The following is a 16,470-nucleotide window of genomic DNA, read 5'->3' as shown; positions in this document are numbered from 1 at the left end:
AGAGTCAATTGAAAAATTCTGTTCTGATAAAATCAAAATGTTTGTTCCAATTTTCATTTCATTTTATATTATTACTTACATTTATATTTTATATTATAACAACAAAATGATGTTTAAAAATGAAAAATCAAAACATTCCATTCTAAAAAACATATTGACCTTATCAAATGTTTTGTTTTTCTTTTTAGTTAAACAAAATTTGTTCAAAATTTACACCTACGGTGGAATCCTTTCATTTGCAGCACAACAGACTTGATGTGTTGTCTAGACAGGGCACTTTTTTTGCTGAGTCACACACAAATGTTGTTTTTGTGGTTGCATGAATTATGAATTGCAGTGTATTGCATGAGCAAGGCGCAGAGGGTGAGATAAGTGGGTGTGGAGCTCAGAAGCTTATCTTTCTCACCAACAGAAGTTGGTCCAATAAACGATATTACCTCACCCACCTTGTCTTTTTATATGTTGTTACTAACACAACTGCAACAACAGTATACAATGTATTTTTTTTAATTAAAACTTAAATTATGTCAGTGATCCTCAGAAGCCAGGGAACAGCCGTAGGGGGTCTGTTTTATTCAACGTCTGGTTCACACTCTTTAGAGGCAGATACTTTATTGTTGGTTTCTACAGTCAGATTACATTCTTTTCAGGAAATTGAGTCAAAGTTCCAAAGAACTGGAATCTCACAGAGTCTTTTAATGAAAACTGAATAATTAAGCTACCACCTTAAGGAGTCTTGTTTACGAACCTGCAGTACTTGATAGTGTTTATTAGCTCTGATGGGGATTTATAGTGAACTCTATAGATGGCATATTTTAAGAAACGTCTTTTCTGCTGCTAAGCATTGAAATGTCATACGATAGATTGAAATGTGATTCTCTGAACCTTAAAGCAATTTCGACAGATTTTCTGGCTGATTTTACTAAATACTCACTAGCTAGTGTCTACTGTCAGGCTATCCTGCGGTGGCTCAAGAACATGCAGTGTGTTAGGAAACAGGACACAAACTCCAAATTCGTTGAGAGTGCTATGCTTAGATCTCACCAGGCAATTATCAAATGTAAACTCCTTGGGCACTATAACAGGCTTAACATGGAATCTCATACAGTCCCCTTGATTACTCGAAATCTCTCTTGCCATTCAGATAAGCTTATTTTGTGTTAGATGGTCACTTATACCATGAGTCACAGTAACATTCAGGTTACTCCCAATCCCAAAGGACCAGTGACTTACCCAGGTCAATTACACTTTAGATCTCACACCAAGGACAGTGCTAGTAGCCAGTCCTATAATGAACTACGTAAAGATTCATTATATAGGAAAAGGAAACGAGAGTTAATTAGAAGGTTGAAGCTGGTAAACATATATATACACAAATAGATTGCAATCTTAAGTTTCAAAAAGTAATAGAAGCTTCTTTGATAAGCAAGTTCTGTATGTCCTTTAGGGCTGACCCAGGCTAAGCACTGGGAATCTTTTGCTTATGCTTAGTAATCCTTGCTCCTCACAATCCAGTAAGCAGAAAGATACAGTTCCTCTTTGTTAGGGCTTTTTATTCCTTCCCCTCTTCTGCTTCAAGTTGCAAACTTAGCTGATGGGAGGAATTCACTTGCACGTCTCCTCTTCAGTGTGTGTGGAGAGAGCAATCAACAAAGTCTTTTGTCCTCTGATGTTCCACAATAGTTTGTCTGGGGTTGATGGGCCTTCTTTGTCAGGCAGGACCTAATTCATTCTATTGCAGACCAATATTGCAAACTAGTTAATGCTTCTCTCCTGTCTGGTGATTTTACACAGTTACAGAGGCTTATGCTGCAAATCCTCAAATATTACCTTACGGTATGGGATACACATGTTATAAGTGAGATTAATGCTTGCCACAGTTTAAGTGCATTCAGTGAAGCTTAAACACTCGGCACGTTTTTATAACCGTAATATCTATTTTACTGATACTAACACAGAGATGAACCCGACTGATTCCAGCTATGTGTTTGTCAGTATTCAGGTGAGGCTCGGGAGCCTTGGCATGAGCTGGAACCTGGTTTGCCAGCATTACATCTACATGAGCATTTTTCTTCACTTTTGCATACTAACACTAGGGCGGCTCACTGGTGCTTCTAGTGGAGTGACAGTTAGTGTAGAGCACCTGCTGATTAAGAACTCTCTCTTGTAATCTCATTCTGAGCAGGGATTAGATGACATGAGGGGAAGAGCTCCAGCGCCCTATCTCCACTAGAGCTCCCCACAGTGGAGCTGCACAAGCAGCAGGAGGAAATCTGAAGAGAAATTCTAGAAGACAAGGCTTTAAAAATGTTAATGGTTTGTGATTGTGATTTTTTTTAAATGCTTAAAAAAGAGAGCTTAATCACAGTTAAGGCCAGAAGGGGCGATTATGATCATCTGCTCTGACCTTCTGCATAACACAGGACATAGAACCTCACCCAGTAATTCCTGTATCTAACCTAACAACCCATGGTTGAATTAGATGACCCTGCCTTTTAGGAAAACATTCAGTCTTGATTTAAAGGTCTCAAGTGACTGAGAATTTAATATTCCCTTGGTTAATTGCCCTCGCTGCCAAAAATGTTGATTCTTATTTCCAGGTTGAAAATGAGCCATGTATTTTCAGCGTATCTCCTCCCATCTGTTCTGTCCCTTCCCCTCACATACGTACAACCTGCATATCAGCATTTCAAAAGGGAATGCTGGAGCTGACTGAAAAAGAGACAAACTAAATGTTTACATATGGCACATTGATTCCTAAAAAAAAGAGAGCCTCCTGTTCCTCCTGTGCTAGACTTATCCAATTTATTCTCCTTATCATTGCCTGCAAAGTGGAATTTTAAAACAGAAATAGTACTTAATAAATAAAACTTCTTATTGCTACGTGGAAGGTTGCTGGAAAATATATTTTGATGATATACCTTATATAAGGCAAGCTGTAGGCTGAACACACTGTACTAATTAGAGCACTCTCTACTGCAATAAAATTACTGGACCAGATGCACCCCTGCTGGAGGTGCTAATTTCGCCTCCCTATGCAAGTGAAGCCTAATTCTCAGATGATTGGCTCCCTGGCGGTGGTGTGTGTGCTGGGACTGGCAGCTTCAGTTACAACTGGAGGCTCTGTAGGAGTTCCAGACAGCAGACTGTGGGTATGGCTACACTTACATTTGTGCAGCGCTGGGAGTTACAGCTGTGTTCATACAGCTGTGTAGGGACAGCGCTGCAGTGTGTCCACATCTGCAGCATTTGCAGCGCTGTTGGGAGTGGTGCATTGTGGGCAGCTATCCCACAGAGCACCTCGTCCCATTTTGGTGCTGTGACTTGTGGAAAGGGGACGGAAGGGTGCGGGTCATTCCGCTTCCTGTCCCAACGCCCCATGGTGCTTTGCTACACATTCCAAGCAGTCTGGCGCCATTGTGAGTCCGCAGCGCGATTTCTGTTACAAATGGAGCCCGAGCTGCTGAGGACCTTGCTGATGAATGTTGCCAGCACATCACGTTTGGCAGTTGAGCTATTCCTTCAGCTCCAAAGTGACAGTGAGGAGTCAGACGATATTGATTCGCCTGACGCGCAAGACACTAAATTGCTTGTGGCAGTAACGGACGTGCTCAGCACCGTGGAACGCCACCTTTGGGCTCGGGAAACAAGCACTGAGTGGTGGGATCACATCGTCCTGCAAGGCTGGGACGACGAGCAGTGGCTGATGAACTTTCGGATGAGAAAAGCCACTTTCATGGGACTGTGTGAGGAGCTCGCCCCCACCCTGCGGTGCAAGGACACGAGATTGAGAGCTGCCCTGCCAGTGGAGAAGCAGGTGGCTATTGCAATCTGGAAGCTGGCAACTCCAGACGGCTACCGATAGGTCGCGAATCAGTTTGGAGTGGGAAAGTCGACCGTTGGAATAGTATTGATGCAAGTTTGCACGGCCATTAATCGCACCCTGCTAAGAAGAACCGGGACTCTGGGTAACGTGCAGGACATTGTGGATGGCTTTGCAGAAATGGGTTTCCCTAACTGTGGAGGGGTGATAGATGGGACGCATATTCCTATTCTGGCACCACCCCACCTGGCATCCGAGTACATTAATCACAAGGAGTATTTCTCTGTGGTTCTCCAAGCACTTGTGGATCACCGTGGGCATTTCACTGACATTTACTCAGGATGGCCGGGAAAGGTGCATGATGCACGCATCGTTCGGAACAGTGCCCTGTTCAGGAAGCTGCAGGCCGGGACTTTTTTCCCAGACTGCAAGATCACAGTAGGGGACGTCGAAATGCCCATTGTGATCCTTGGAGACCCTGCTTACCCCTTAATGCCATGGCTCATGAAACCGTATACAGGGAAGCTTGACAGGAGCAAGGACCGGTTCAACTACAGGCTGAGCCGGTGCAGAATGACTGTGGAGTGTGCTTTCGGCCTTTTAAAAGGACGCTGGAGGTGTCTCTATAGGAAGCTAGATTTGGGGGAAAGCAGCATCCCCGCTGTTATATCCGCGTGCTGTACCCTCCATAATATTTGTGAAGGGAAGGGTGAAACATTCAGTGAGGAATGGACCTCCGAGGTTCGATGCCTAGAGGCTGAATTTGCACAGCCAGAGAGCAGGGCTACTAGAGAGGCCCAGCACAGGACTTCAAGGATTAGGGATGCCTTAAGGGAGCAATTTGAGGCTGAAAGCCAACAGTAATGTTTGGTGCCTTGCACGGGTGTGAAGTGCAGTGGTTACAATGATTTGCTGTGCCTGTTTTTCCCTTGGGGTACAGTATTTCTCACTTTCTGCAATAATAAAAAATGTTTTAAAAGCCAAGAAATCATTTATTCAAAATACAGTATATAAAAGGGCAGGGAGGTAAGGTGGTGGACTGTACATTCAGAGGTTTGAATATGTCATGCCTGGATTGCTGTGCAATGCGTGCTGCACTTCAGGATTAATATGCTGCATGGTGATGGGGGTTGAGTGCATAGGGTAAGGGTTGTAGTTCTCAGGGCTGGTAGGTGAACGTACAGGTGTTGGGGGCAGCTGGTGGTGGTAAGAACCAGGCTGCTGGAGAAAGGTGTTTTGAGCAAACACTGGGGAACAAGGGAGAGAGCTTTGGGGTGGGGGGTTAGCACAGTACTGATCTGCCTGCATGGCTACGAGAGACTGCATACAGTCCGTTTGGCGCGCCAGGAGGCTTATCAGCTGCTTTGTGCTTTTCTTGGTAGCCAATTCCTTTCTCCTGCTTTGTGTTTCCCTCCACTCATGCATTTTCTCTCTCCAGTCCTGCAGCCTCTTACTCTCTCTGGCATACTGATTCATAACTGCTTTCACCAAATCTTCTTTGCTTTTCCTTGGTTTACGCCTCAAGTTCTGTAGTCTTTGAAAAGGCTGTGATAGGGCCGGAGGATTCAAGGACACTTAAAAAAACAGAAATAGAAACATTTAATACAGAGGCTACATTGTTTATTATCACAGTGAAGTAGTTTGTAAACTATTTGTAGCATCATTTATACATAGCAAACATAGCATAGAGAGGCCACAGCAGCGAAGACATGGTGAGTAATGGAGTGAGTGTTTCTGCCGCGACTCACCTGGGAAGGGGATCTGCTTGTGTCAGGGCTCACTGGGGTTTCTATGCATTGGGGAAAGCAGAGAGCAGCTGGGGGGGACCTGCACTGAACGCTATCCCTACATTTTCAACAGGATTTTCTACTGCCAGATATATCACTGCTGCATGTTACCTGGGAAGAGAGGGAGGGTCTTCTACAGCAATGTGGATTCCGCCCTGGTCCCTATGCAGCTAGCCTGTGTGCAGCAATGGTCCCCCCACCCCTCGCAGCACTGTGGCGCGGACGCGTTAGCCGGACTGGGACAAAGACCACGGTGGCTCTCCCTATAAACTTGCGCAAGCACATTGTCCAGGCTCTGGCTGAAACTTTTGAAGAGATTACCGAGGCCGATTACAGAGACGTGATAGACCAAATCAATGGGCTATTCCACATCTAGGCATGCATGCATGCAGCCCTAACCCTCCCTCCTCCTCCTCCTCCTCCTCTCCCAAAACATTTCCATCCTTAAAATAAAAGCTGCTTACCAGGAACCCGCTCCTCTGCTTCTTCTTCACCAACAAGTTCCAGCTGCTGCAACTGGCTAGCTTCCTCCTGGCTTGAGAAGAGCTCCTGGCTGCATGCCTCTTGGGACTCTGGGGTCTCTCCCTCCACCCCAGTAGCTTCACTCTCGGCTTCCTCTACACCCTCCCCCACTTCTCCCTGCTCTGAACTCTCCATCGTGCTCTTCGGATTGGCAGTGGGGTCACACCCAAGTATGGCATCCAGCTCCTTGTAAAAACAGCAGGTCGTGGGGGCAGCTCCTGAGCGGCGGTTTCCCTCACGGGCTTTGCAATAGGCACTGCGCAGCTCCTTTACTTTAACCCTGCACTGCACTGCGTCCTATTCATGGCCCCTTCGCTGCAAGGACTTTGATATCTGTCCATAGGTATCATAATTTCTACAGCTGGAGCGCAGCTGTGACTGCACAGCTTCCTCTCCCCAAACACTGATGAGGTCCTGCAGCTCGGAAGTGTTCCATGCTGGGGCTCATTTGGGGCGTGGAGGCATGGTTGCTGATTGATTGATTGATTGCACTCCACACCTTTCTGAGCAAACAGGAAGGGGATTTTTAAAATTCCCGGGGCATTTAAAGGGCAGGTCACCTGAGCCCAGGGCAGTGGAGTGCGAAACAATGAGCAGAGTGGCTGAAAAGGTATGCTGGGATACCTCCTAATACCCTGGAGGCCAATAAAAGTGCTTTTGGTGGCCACACTTGATGACCAGCGCTGCATCACCGGCGCTGGAATCGCTACACCGCAAGCAGACCAGGTGTACAGCCAGCGCTGAAACCAGGGAGTTGCAGCGCTGGCCGTGCTTTGCAAGTGTGGACACAGAGTGTATTGCAGCTCTGTAACCCCATCACCAGTGCTGCAACTCTCCAGTGTAGCCAAGCCCTGTGTACCTTCTCCAACTATCTCTACCTGCTTTTTGGGCTTTGAAGGCCATTTGCAAGGCATCTGTTGGAGGAGACATTACATCCATTGTGTGCTGCTTTAATCTGCCCTGTGGCATATCTTCCACCACTGAGGGCCCCGTGCCCTGGTTTACACCAGCATAAGCCAGGAGTGGTTTTAGCCCACTGTAGCTGCATAAACATGAAACCTCATCATGACAAAAGTTGATACTGTCTGATGACTGCTTGGCGGCCTGTGTGAAGTGAGTTAGGAGTCTAATCAGTACGGTTTCCTAGCACAAAATCCAATGAGGTTGTTGGTAAAAGTTTGCTGGTAACCTCAATAGGGAGAGTGGGGACTGAATGGATATTTAAACTTAATTATTCTCTCCCTAGTATAGGTGATCTCTCTGATGCAGGGTTGAGGCTTGTTAGTGGGGCAGTGTGGGGAAGCTTACATTGCCACTCTCCATGCTTAACCTATTTTGTGAGTAGACAGAGAACTTAATTCTCTAGAAACGTCAACATAGCACCTTTCACAGGCAGCAAATCTATGCAAAAAAAAAAAAAAATAAAAACACAAAAGAATAACCCTCAAAATCTAATTACCTTTGTCCAGCCTTGATACTAACACACATTAATGTTCAAAACCTGAATATGAACTCAATCCAGCACCAGATATTTAGAGCAATGAGTACTGGCAGAGTATTCATCTACCTACAGCTTATGTGTTCTATTCAAATTTCTATGTTAAAAGAAAAGAGAGAAGAAATTGCATTCTTAAAGCTGAAGCATGTTTGATTTAACCTGAAATCAGTAGCTATTACATTAATTTCTACCATTTCAGTTAAACACAATAAGGAAAATATTGATATTTGGAGAAAGACTTTTGACTGAGTGTCTCAGAGGATGGGCAATGGGATATGTACCTGTCATTTGTAGGTCAAAGTTTCAAACACAGCCCAGTTCAGAAGTGACTAAGACAGAGGCCAAAAAGTTTGCCCGCCCGAGGGCCGCACTGGGTTTCTGAAATTTTATGGAGGGCCAGTTAGGGGAGGCAGTGCCTCCCCAAACAGCCAGGCATGGGCCGGCCCCATCCAATCCCCCCTGTTCCCTTATGGCCCCCCGGGACTCCTACCCCATCCACCTGTGGGACCTCTGCCCCTGACTGCCCCTTGCTGCCCCATCCAACCCCCCCTTCCTGACTGCCCCCCGACTCGTGCCCCCATTCAACCCCCCTCTTCCCCCTGCCCTGACCCTCCCCGAACTCCTCTGCCCTCTATCCAACACTTCCCCCTACTCCCTTAACGCACTGCATGGAGCACCGGTGGCTGGCAATGCTACGGTTGTGCCTCCCAGAGCACCGAGGACAGGCAGCCATGCCACCCGGCTGGAGCCAGCCATGACACCACACACCACAGAGCATCGGGTCAGGAAAAGTCACTTTATGCAAAATTGAAATTTTCCGTGGGAAAATTGAAATTTTTCCATCAGAAAATCATTCACAGCTCCGTGGTGCCCTCACTGCTCAGCAGCCTTCCAGGCTGTCATAAACAGATAAGTAAGAGTTAATAGAACAGAAATACTTCATATCTCTTTTGCCTGGAAAGGGTTAACAAGAACAGTGAGCCTGGCTGTCACCTGACCAGAGGACCAATCAGAGGACAGGATACTTTTAAATCTTGAGGGAGGGAAGTTTTGTGTGTGCTGTTAGTTTTTTGGTTGTTGTTCACTCTGGGGGCTCAGAGGGATCAGACGTGCAACCAGGTTTCTCTCCAATCTCTCCAATACAGGCTCTTATAAGTTCAGAATAGTGAGTACTAGATAGATAAAGCGAGTTAGGCTTATGGTTGTTTTCTTTATTTGCAAATGTGTATTTGGCTGGAAGGAGTTCAAATTTGTATTTTGCTGAAAGGATTTTAATATGTACTTGTATACTTAGGCTGGGAGGGTATTCCCAGTGTCTATAGCTGAAAGACCCTGTACCTATTCTATTTTAAATTTACAAAGATAATTTTACTGTTTTTCTCTCTTTAATTAAAAGTTTTTCTTGTTTAAGAACCTGATTGTTTTTTTTATTCTGGTGAGACCCCAGGGGACTGGGTCTGGATCCACCAGGGAATTGGTGGGGAGAAAGGAGGGAAGCGGGGGAGAGAAGTTAATTTTCTCTCTGTTAGGATTACTTTCTCTCTCAGGAAGAGTCTGGGAGGGGAGAGAGAAGGAGGGGGGAAGGTGGCTTTTCCTTTCTGTGTTAAGATTCAAGGAGTTTGAATCACAGTGATCTTCCAGGGTAACCCAGGGAGGGGAAGTCTGGGAGAGGCAATAGTGAGTGAAAGGGTTTACTTTCCTTGTGTTAAGATCCAGAGGGACTGGGTCTTGGGGGTCCCCAGGAAAGGTTTTGGGGGGGACCGGAATGTACGAGGCACTGGAATTCCTGGTTGGTGGCAGCGCTACAGGTTCTAAGCTGGTAATTGAGCTTAGAGGAATTCATGCTGGTACCCCATCTTTTGGACGCTAAGGTTCAGAGTGGGGAATTATACCACAATACAGACTGAAATTTTAAACAAATTGTTTCCAAACAGAATGAGAAATTGAAATTTCCTGTCACCAGGAATTCCAATCATTTGTTTTGAAAAAGTCAAAACACTTCATTTTTGCCTTTTTGAAATGTTTGAGGCTGCCTGAACTCCTCTGCCATCTGAAAGCTCCAGCTCCCAGACTCCCCAAGTTGCCCGGGCTCCAAGCAGCTCAGGAGCCTCAGAAGTGTTTCAGAAAGATTGAACTGAAATGTTGTTTTGACATTTTCTAAACAAAATGTTGAAATTGCTGTTCCATGGGAAATTTTGATTTTTTTTTTAAATGATCAGAATTTAATGCAGAATGGAAATTCCGGTTTCCAGCCAGCTCTAGAGTGCATCTAAGGAAGAATTTGGCCCCCGTGTGTGTGTGTATATATAGGATATAAAAATAACTTCTAACAAAGTACTGTGGTGTTAAAATTGCAGCATAAAGCAATTCAAGTATTCAAGCTAACGGGGGCCCTGGCGCAGCAGGGCTCAGGCAAGCTGCCTGCATGCCAGGGCCCCATGTCGCTCCCAAAAGCAGCTGGCTGCTGACATGTCTCTGCGGCTCCTGCCAGGGAAGGGGGGGAGGCAAATCCACATGCTGCCCCCATCCCTGCAGCTCCTATTGGCTGAGAACCAGCCAATGGGAGCTGTGGGGACAGCGCTTGCGGGGGCAGGCAGTGCACGGAGACATGCTGTCCCCCAACATAGCTGCCACCATTGTTGGTGTAGATTAATTAAGTCGATGAGAGAGCTCTCGTCTGTCGGCTTAGACCAGCTAAACAAGAGAGCTTCCAGTGGCACACCTGCATAGGTGCACTGCTCCGCTGTAAATCTCGAGTATAGCCATAGCCTAAGTGGAGAGACAGCAGACAGGAAAAGAAAGGTCCTTTAAGGACAGATTCTTAGGGGGGAAATCTCAAAAGTGCAGTTGAAAGTCAATGAGAGTTGGGTGCCTAACTGCTATTTGTGTCTTTGAAAATCTTAGCCGTTACTTTGCTATAGATATAAAGTTAATGGATTGACTTAAACATTAACTGCATTGGTGTGGTTTGATTATTTCCTCTGGGTTAGTTTATGGAATAATTTTGAAGTACCATAAGCAATTTAAAGGAGTAATCTTTAAAAGGTAGAAAAAAGGCAATTGTTTTCATCACTGTACTGTTTGGCTTGTTCTTTTCTTACCCTTATTTTATACAGTGCTGCAATGTGCTGAGAATGCATTGCCATATCTCTAGGTAGACAAACAAACACGGAATACAAGAGCCTGATCAAAATGAAGGCAGACCAGTTACACAAGACCTTTGTAAAGACTCCCTTGGATTTACTGCAAAATACCATATCTGGTCATGATATCATCAATCCATGATACTTAGTTATCATAATAGAGCCATTACATCAATGAACCACGTTACTTCATAATATCAATGCAAACCATTGACACAGTGCACTCTTGCAGGTCAGAATCAGCCTGTTGAATGTATAGCAGACACCAAACCCCTCTTTGAAACTGAGAATGAGCTTGCTTGTTATAGTCAACTGTGACAGGACACACTTGCTCTGCACTGGTACATTGAGGGTTAACTCTACTCTGTGGACCAAGGAGCGACGCATGCTCCAGCTAGAGACTACATATAAGGCTCATTCAGAGCTGACTGCTGAGGAGGGAGGACACATGCTGTGAGCTCCAGCCTGGAAACCAGGGAAGCCTCAGACAGTGGAAGCCAGGGACGCTGAGACTCCGCAGGCTTCTGGGAGCTGCACTGACCGAGGAGCTCAGACACACTGGGGCCACTGCATCAGGAACAGGGTAGGAAGTAGCTCCAGGGGACTAGTTATTGTGCTGCGTGGGGTCAGCGTGTTTCAGGCGTATTCCCCGCTGACCCTGTGGTGGGCATACTTGCCATTGACAGGGCCCTAAGCTAGGACCTGGTGGAGCAGGGAGGGACTGGGTCTCCCTGCCCAGCTGCCACACCTCTCTCTTCCCCACAGGTTGTGGCCCACTTCCCACATCAGCTTCCAGGCCAAACAGCCCTGCTGAAGAGGACCATTATACTGACTCTGGCAATTAGACTGACTCTGGCCACTAGGCCACACAGCCCTGAGAGAGGACAGCCATATTGACTTTTACCCTTAGGTCAAGCTATGATAGACAAGGGATGGTTGTATAGACTCAGCTATGGGGCCATCATTACCCCCACCTCCTCCCAAGAAGGGACGGGGTGCACTTGCCCCACGACATCAACCTTTCAAAATGTATCTGTCCAACCATTTGTCTTGAACTAAGAATGAGATCTGTCACGATTTCTATTGATCAGAATTTTGACTTCCTGTGTTTTCATCCCAAATTCACATTCTTGGTTCATATATTATTTTTTCTGATTATTAAGTCAACAAGATTAGGTGGTCAGCAAAGGCAAGAAGGCCACCTGTGAGTCTGGGTTACATGAAGAACACTATGTTCTATTTTGTCTTGCTACCCTCTTCTTCCTGGTCAAGCAGCAAAGAGTCCTGTGGCACCTTATAGACTAACAAACGTATTGGAGCATGAGATTTCGTGGGTGACTACACGAAATTGACCCACGAAAGCTCATGCTCCAATACGTCTGTTAGTCTATAAGGTGCCACAGGACTCTTTGCCGCTTTTACAGATCTAGACTAAGGGTATGGCTACACTTGAAACTTCAAAGCACTGCCGCGGCAGCGCTTTGAAGTTCAAGTGTGGTCACAGCGCCAGTGCTGGGAGAGAGCTCTCCCAGCGCTGCACGTACTCCACATCCTGATGGGGTTTAGCTTGCAGCCAGCGCTGCTGCACTGTTTACACTGGCGCTTTACAGCGCTGTATCTTGCAGCGCTCGGGGGGGGGGGTTCACACTCCTGAGCAAGAAAGTTGCAGCGCTGTAAAGCGCCAGTGTAGCCAAGGCCTAACACGGCTACCCCTCTGATACTTGACTTCCTGTGAAATGCTCCATCTCCTATTTCAATCTGAACTCTTTATTTCCCTTTGTTTGAAGCATAAATGTCACAGTCCCGTATGCAGTGGTTTCCATTATAAAGGCATTCTTTGTCAATTGATGCCACATAGCTCCCTCTATTTCCTGTACTAGCCCTGGGTGGCAACTGTGACATGTCAGATACACTAGCTGTTGGCAAAGGCGGAAAACTTCTTAAATAGTGACCACTGTAGGTGTGTATATGGGTCTTTCTCAGCTTCTTAATTCAGTGTCAGACTACTTTAAAACAGTATATATATCAATAATTCAAAAGCCTTTTTTATAATACACAAAAGTTGTATTCAGTAGCAGTTTAATTTGGTTTCTATTGAACTTAATTCTTTCTTTTCTGGTCATCAATGTTTGGAAAAATGCTACTGAATATCTGACTGCTTTCAAGGCTAATTAAAGTGCTGAAGGCCCTTCAGGTATATTTATTGGTAATGTTATGAAGATCTTTTATATTACTAACTTTACTCTAATCATTAGAGTCTAATGGGTCTGCCCTGATGTCCTTTATTGTTTCCAGTCTTATGAATTAAGAAGCTAGGAGAAAATTTGTAACTGAGTTATAAACACCTGAAAAAGTATATTACTACATAATTATTACCATCTAGTTAGTTATTTAGTGTTCATAGAGCCAAATTTCTGAACTCCATTTGTACCTGTGAAACCTCACAGGAGTCAGTGAGGTTGCACTGGTGTAACCGAGGGCATAATTTAATGCACAGTGTGATTTCCACCGTGGAATCAGAAAACTTGAGAAGGTGCCCTATATGGTGAGGGGAAAGGGCCATAACAGGATCAGTAAAGCTGAAAAAGCCAAGACATTCTTCTGTGCAGATCCATCCAGATACAAAGGGCTACTGCACTTAAGGTGCCCTAAAAGGATGACATAAAATGTACATAAAAAGATTTAACTTGAGTATTTAGGGATTCGCCAGGACAGACAAGTGGATTTTCAGGCACAAATATTTGCAAGTACAGTAGAACCTCAGAGTTGCGAACACCTTGGGAATGGAGGTTTTTCATAACTCTGAACAAAATGGTTGTTCTTTCAAAAGTTTACAACTGAACATTGACTTAATACAACTTTGAAACTTTGCTGTGCAGAAGAAAAATGCTGATTTTAATCGTCTTAATTTAAATGAAACAAGCACAGAAACCTTTTTCTTACCTTGTCAAATCTTTTTTTAAACTTTTCCTTTATTTTTTTGGTGGTTTGTTTAACACAGTTCTGTGCTGTACAGTGGGTTTTTTTTCCTCTGCTGCCTGACTGTGTACATCCGGTTCCAAATGAGGTGTGTGGTTGACTGGTCAGTTCATAACTCTGGTGTTCATAACTCTGAAGTTCTACTGTACCATTTTGCACCGGCAATTTAGGTCACTTTGATGTTTTGGGGGGGCATATTCAGGGAGTTGAATGTCTAAATGACCTTTGCGCCTGTAAAAATACAGGTCCAGTTAAGGCTGAGCTGAAAATGAGTCCCTATCAGCTTACATAAACAGGGATGAAATTCAGACTATATATTTCCTCCCTCACTTTCACATGTGGTTGAGACAACTTGTGAGTATGTTAAAGTCTTCAGTAGCACCTGAGCTCACAAGTCAATTAAGTGGCTAAATCACTTAAGCACATTTGAAATTTTACTCCTAATCACTATGATGGTCACTGAATATTGTCACTGTTCTAAAATTTGTGTACTTTCTCCCAGTTTAAACTATGTTATGAACAGCCTCTAAAAATATGAGCATCATTTCCGTTTCCATTGTGTTAACATTTAGAGATCTAGAGAAAGGGGTTGGCTGCACTGACCTTTAATGAAAATGAGTGCCCCTAACTTGTCATGTTATTAGAAGACTATGAATGTTAAATGATAAATCGCTTTGTTTATCTCCTGCATGTTGTGTAATGGATTTTTTGACTGCTTGTAGAAATGTTTGAGTGAAGTCTTTCAAATGTTTGCCCTATGATCATAAGGAAAAAGTGTGTTAGGAGATCTCATCCCTAGGGAATTTTTGTTCACATCACAATCACACAGCACAACTTGCAGTTGTTCCTTCTCAGGAGAGAGCCTGGAATGAGTAGGTGGGTACTGCAGGCCAGGGTTGGAGAGTATTGATCGTGCTGTGAGGCAGCAGCTACAGGACCTGTTCACAGAATGCCCAGATTTATCCTTTGCTCTGAGTCTATTATTCTATTAGTGCCTCATTCTCTCTCTCTCTCTCTCTCTCTCTCTCTCTCTCTCTCTCAAAAATCAATCGCTCATACTCTGTCAAGCTTTTCTTTATTGAACAGAAGTTGACTAATAATTTTTACATATTGTAGTAATACTGATTCCAAACCCACAATGTTGTTTCAATAACAAAAGGCTTTGAAATGTGATTCACCTTTCTAATGATTTTATGTAACATAAATAATGGCCTTGGATTTTAGAGCTGTCTGCATATACAGACATAGCTGACTTTGTAGCACAGAAATACAAATAAATAACTTTGGCCAGTGCTGCTTCTTTTATGTGTGTATGACTAATAGTCTTTAAATATGAACTTTTTATTTCATGGAAAGAATTTGCACACACTGCAATATAGATAAGAGGAGGAAAGTGCTTCAGTGTAAGATTTGGTGGTTGCTATGATGCAGTTTTTCATAATTCTAGTCACATAGAAAAGCTGTTTTTGCAGTATGTAGAAGAGCCATGGCTTTAAAATACAGACCAACATTAAAGGATTTTGAAATGAGCAGAAAGTGTCCATATTTCTTTTGTGAATAAATCCTTTATTTTGGTATCCATAGGGATGGCTATTCTCTTCTCCAAATCCTTTCTTCACAGTAGAAATCAGCAGGGACATGGTGACTTATCTGAAGGTTAAGAGGCTGAAAAGCTTTAGAAGAGTCATTGCAATTTGTTATAGAATGCATGCAGAATAGAAGCACAGATTTGGAGTTGTTATGGCTCACTATCACAAAAGGGAGATTATAAGGTTTCTTACAAATTTTCAACCCTCACAACTGAGGAAGTTTCAAAACTGTTCCCAGTTTTTGCTCCTCAACCAGATGTGGTGGCGTAGGCAAGCAAGCCTCATTTTTAGTCATTCGCTGGCTTGGTCAGGAAATTTTTGACTTAATGTTTTTCGTTAGAAAATTTGGATTCATCTAAACCAAAAGTTTTTGCAGGAACATATCAGTTTTAACCAAATTATAATTGGAAAAGGTTTCTCGGGTCCAGCATGGAATTTGGGGTGGGGGGAGGGGGTTGGAGGGAGAAGGAGAGTGCTTCACTGCAGAATAGCTTGGTGACCAGGGAACTCACCTGGATCTAGTCCCTGATCTGAATCAGGCAGATCAGGGATTTGAACCCCTGCCTGATTCAAACCAGGAACTTGAACCTGAATCTCCCACATCCTAGTCAAGTATCCTGACTTCCAGTTTACTGGCTGTTCTGGGGTGGAGCGCTCTCTCTCTCTCTGAATATTTTCATCAAATGTTTTTTGAAAGATCTTAAGTTCATCCTGATGCAGCATTGGACATTTTTTTAAAACACAAAAGTGTTCATGAGATGAGAAAACCATTCCCTACCAAGCTCTATCATATCTGCCCTTCTCACTGTCTCTGAGTTCCTATACAGAAATTTAAAGCATTATGCTTACCATAAACCTGCACGTGCAATTTTGGTAGCTCTGTGATACTCTCAGCACTAGAATTCATGGTGCTAACTTGCAAGAGCTTGATACTTTCATAGAAGTGGTAATGAGACCTGATGGCATGGTGGCTAGTGAACACATGCCTCTAGTGCACAACGCTAAGTTACTTAGCATGGTGCTAAAATGTATGCCAGAGCCATGGAGCAATTTTTGCTAGCGCTCCCAATGTTGCTAACACTGCCGCAGATACACTGGTGATAACAGTGTTAGGAATTTTCATAAACAT

General features: G+C 44.2%; 1 protein-coding gene across 6 annotated transcripts in view; it reads left to right on the top strand.

Annotated features, from left to right (window-relative positions):
• Positions 1 to 16,470, top strand: part of MYRIP (myosin VIIA and Rab interacting protein) — a 400,451-nt gene that overhangs the window by 287,414 nt on the left and 96,567 nt on the right. The window contains exon 1 of one of the 6 annotated variants that reach the window (XM_030551211.1): positions 11,294 to 11,356. The exons of the other annotated variants lie outside the window; for them this stretch is intronic. The gene's annotated coding sequence lies outside the window, so the exon portion shown is untranslated. Of the gene's footprint in view, positions 1 to 11,293; positions 11,357 to 16,470 lie in introns of those variants that run through there. 6 annotated transcript variants of the gene reach the window in all.

This window comes from Gopherus evgoodei, chromosome 2, assembly GCF_007399415.2.
Source record: "Gopherus evgoodei ecotype Sinaloan lineage chromosome 2, rGopEvg1_v1.p, whole genome shotgun sequence".
In the NCBI taxonomy this organism is placed as follows: Eukaryota; Metazoa; Chordata; order Testudines; family Testudinidae; genus Gopherus; species Gopherus evgoodei.
Note: the sequence above shows the minus strand (reverse complement) of the source record. Positions and strands in the feature narration are given on the sequence as shown.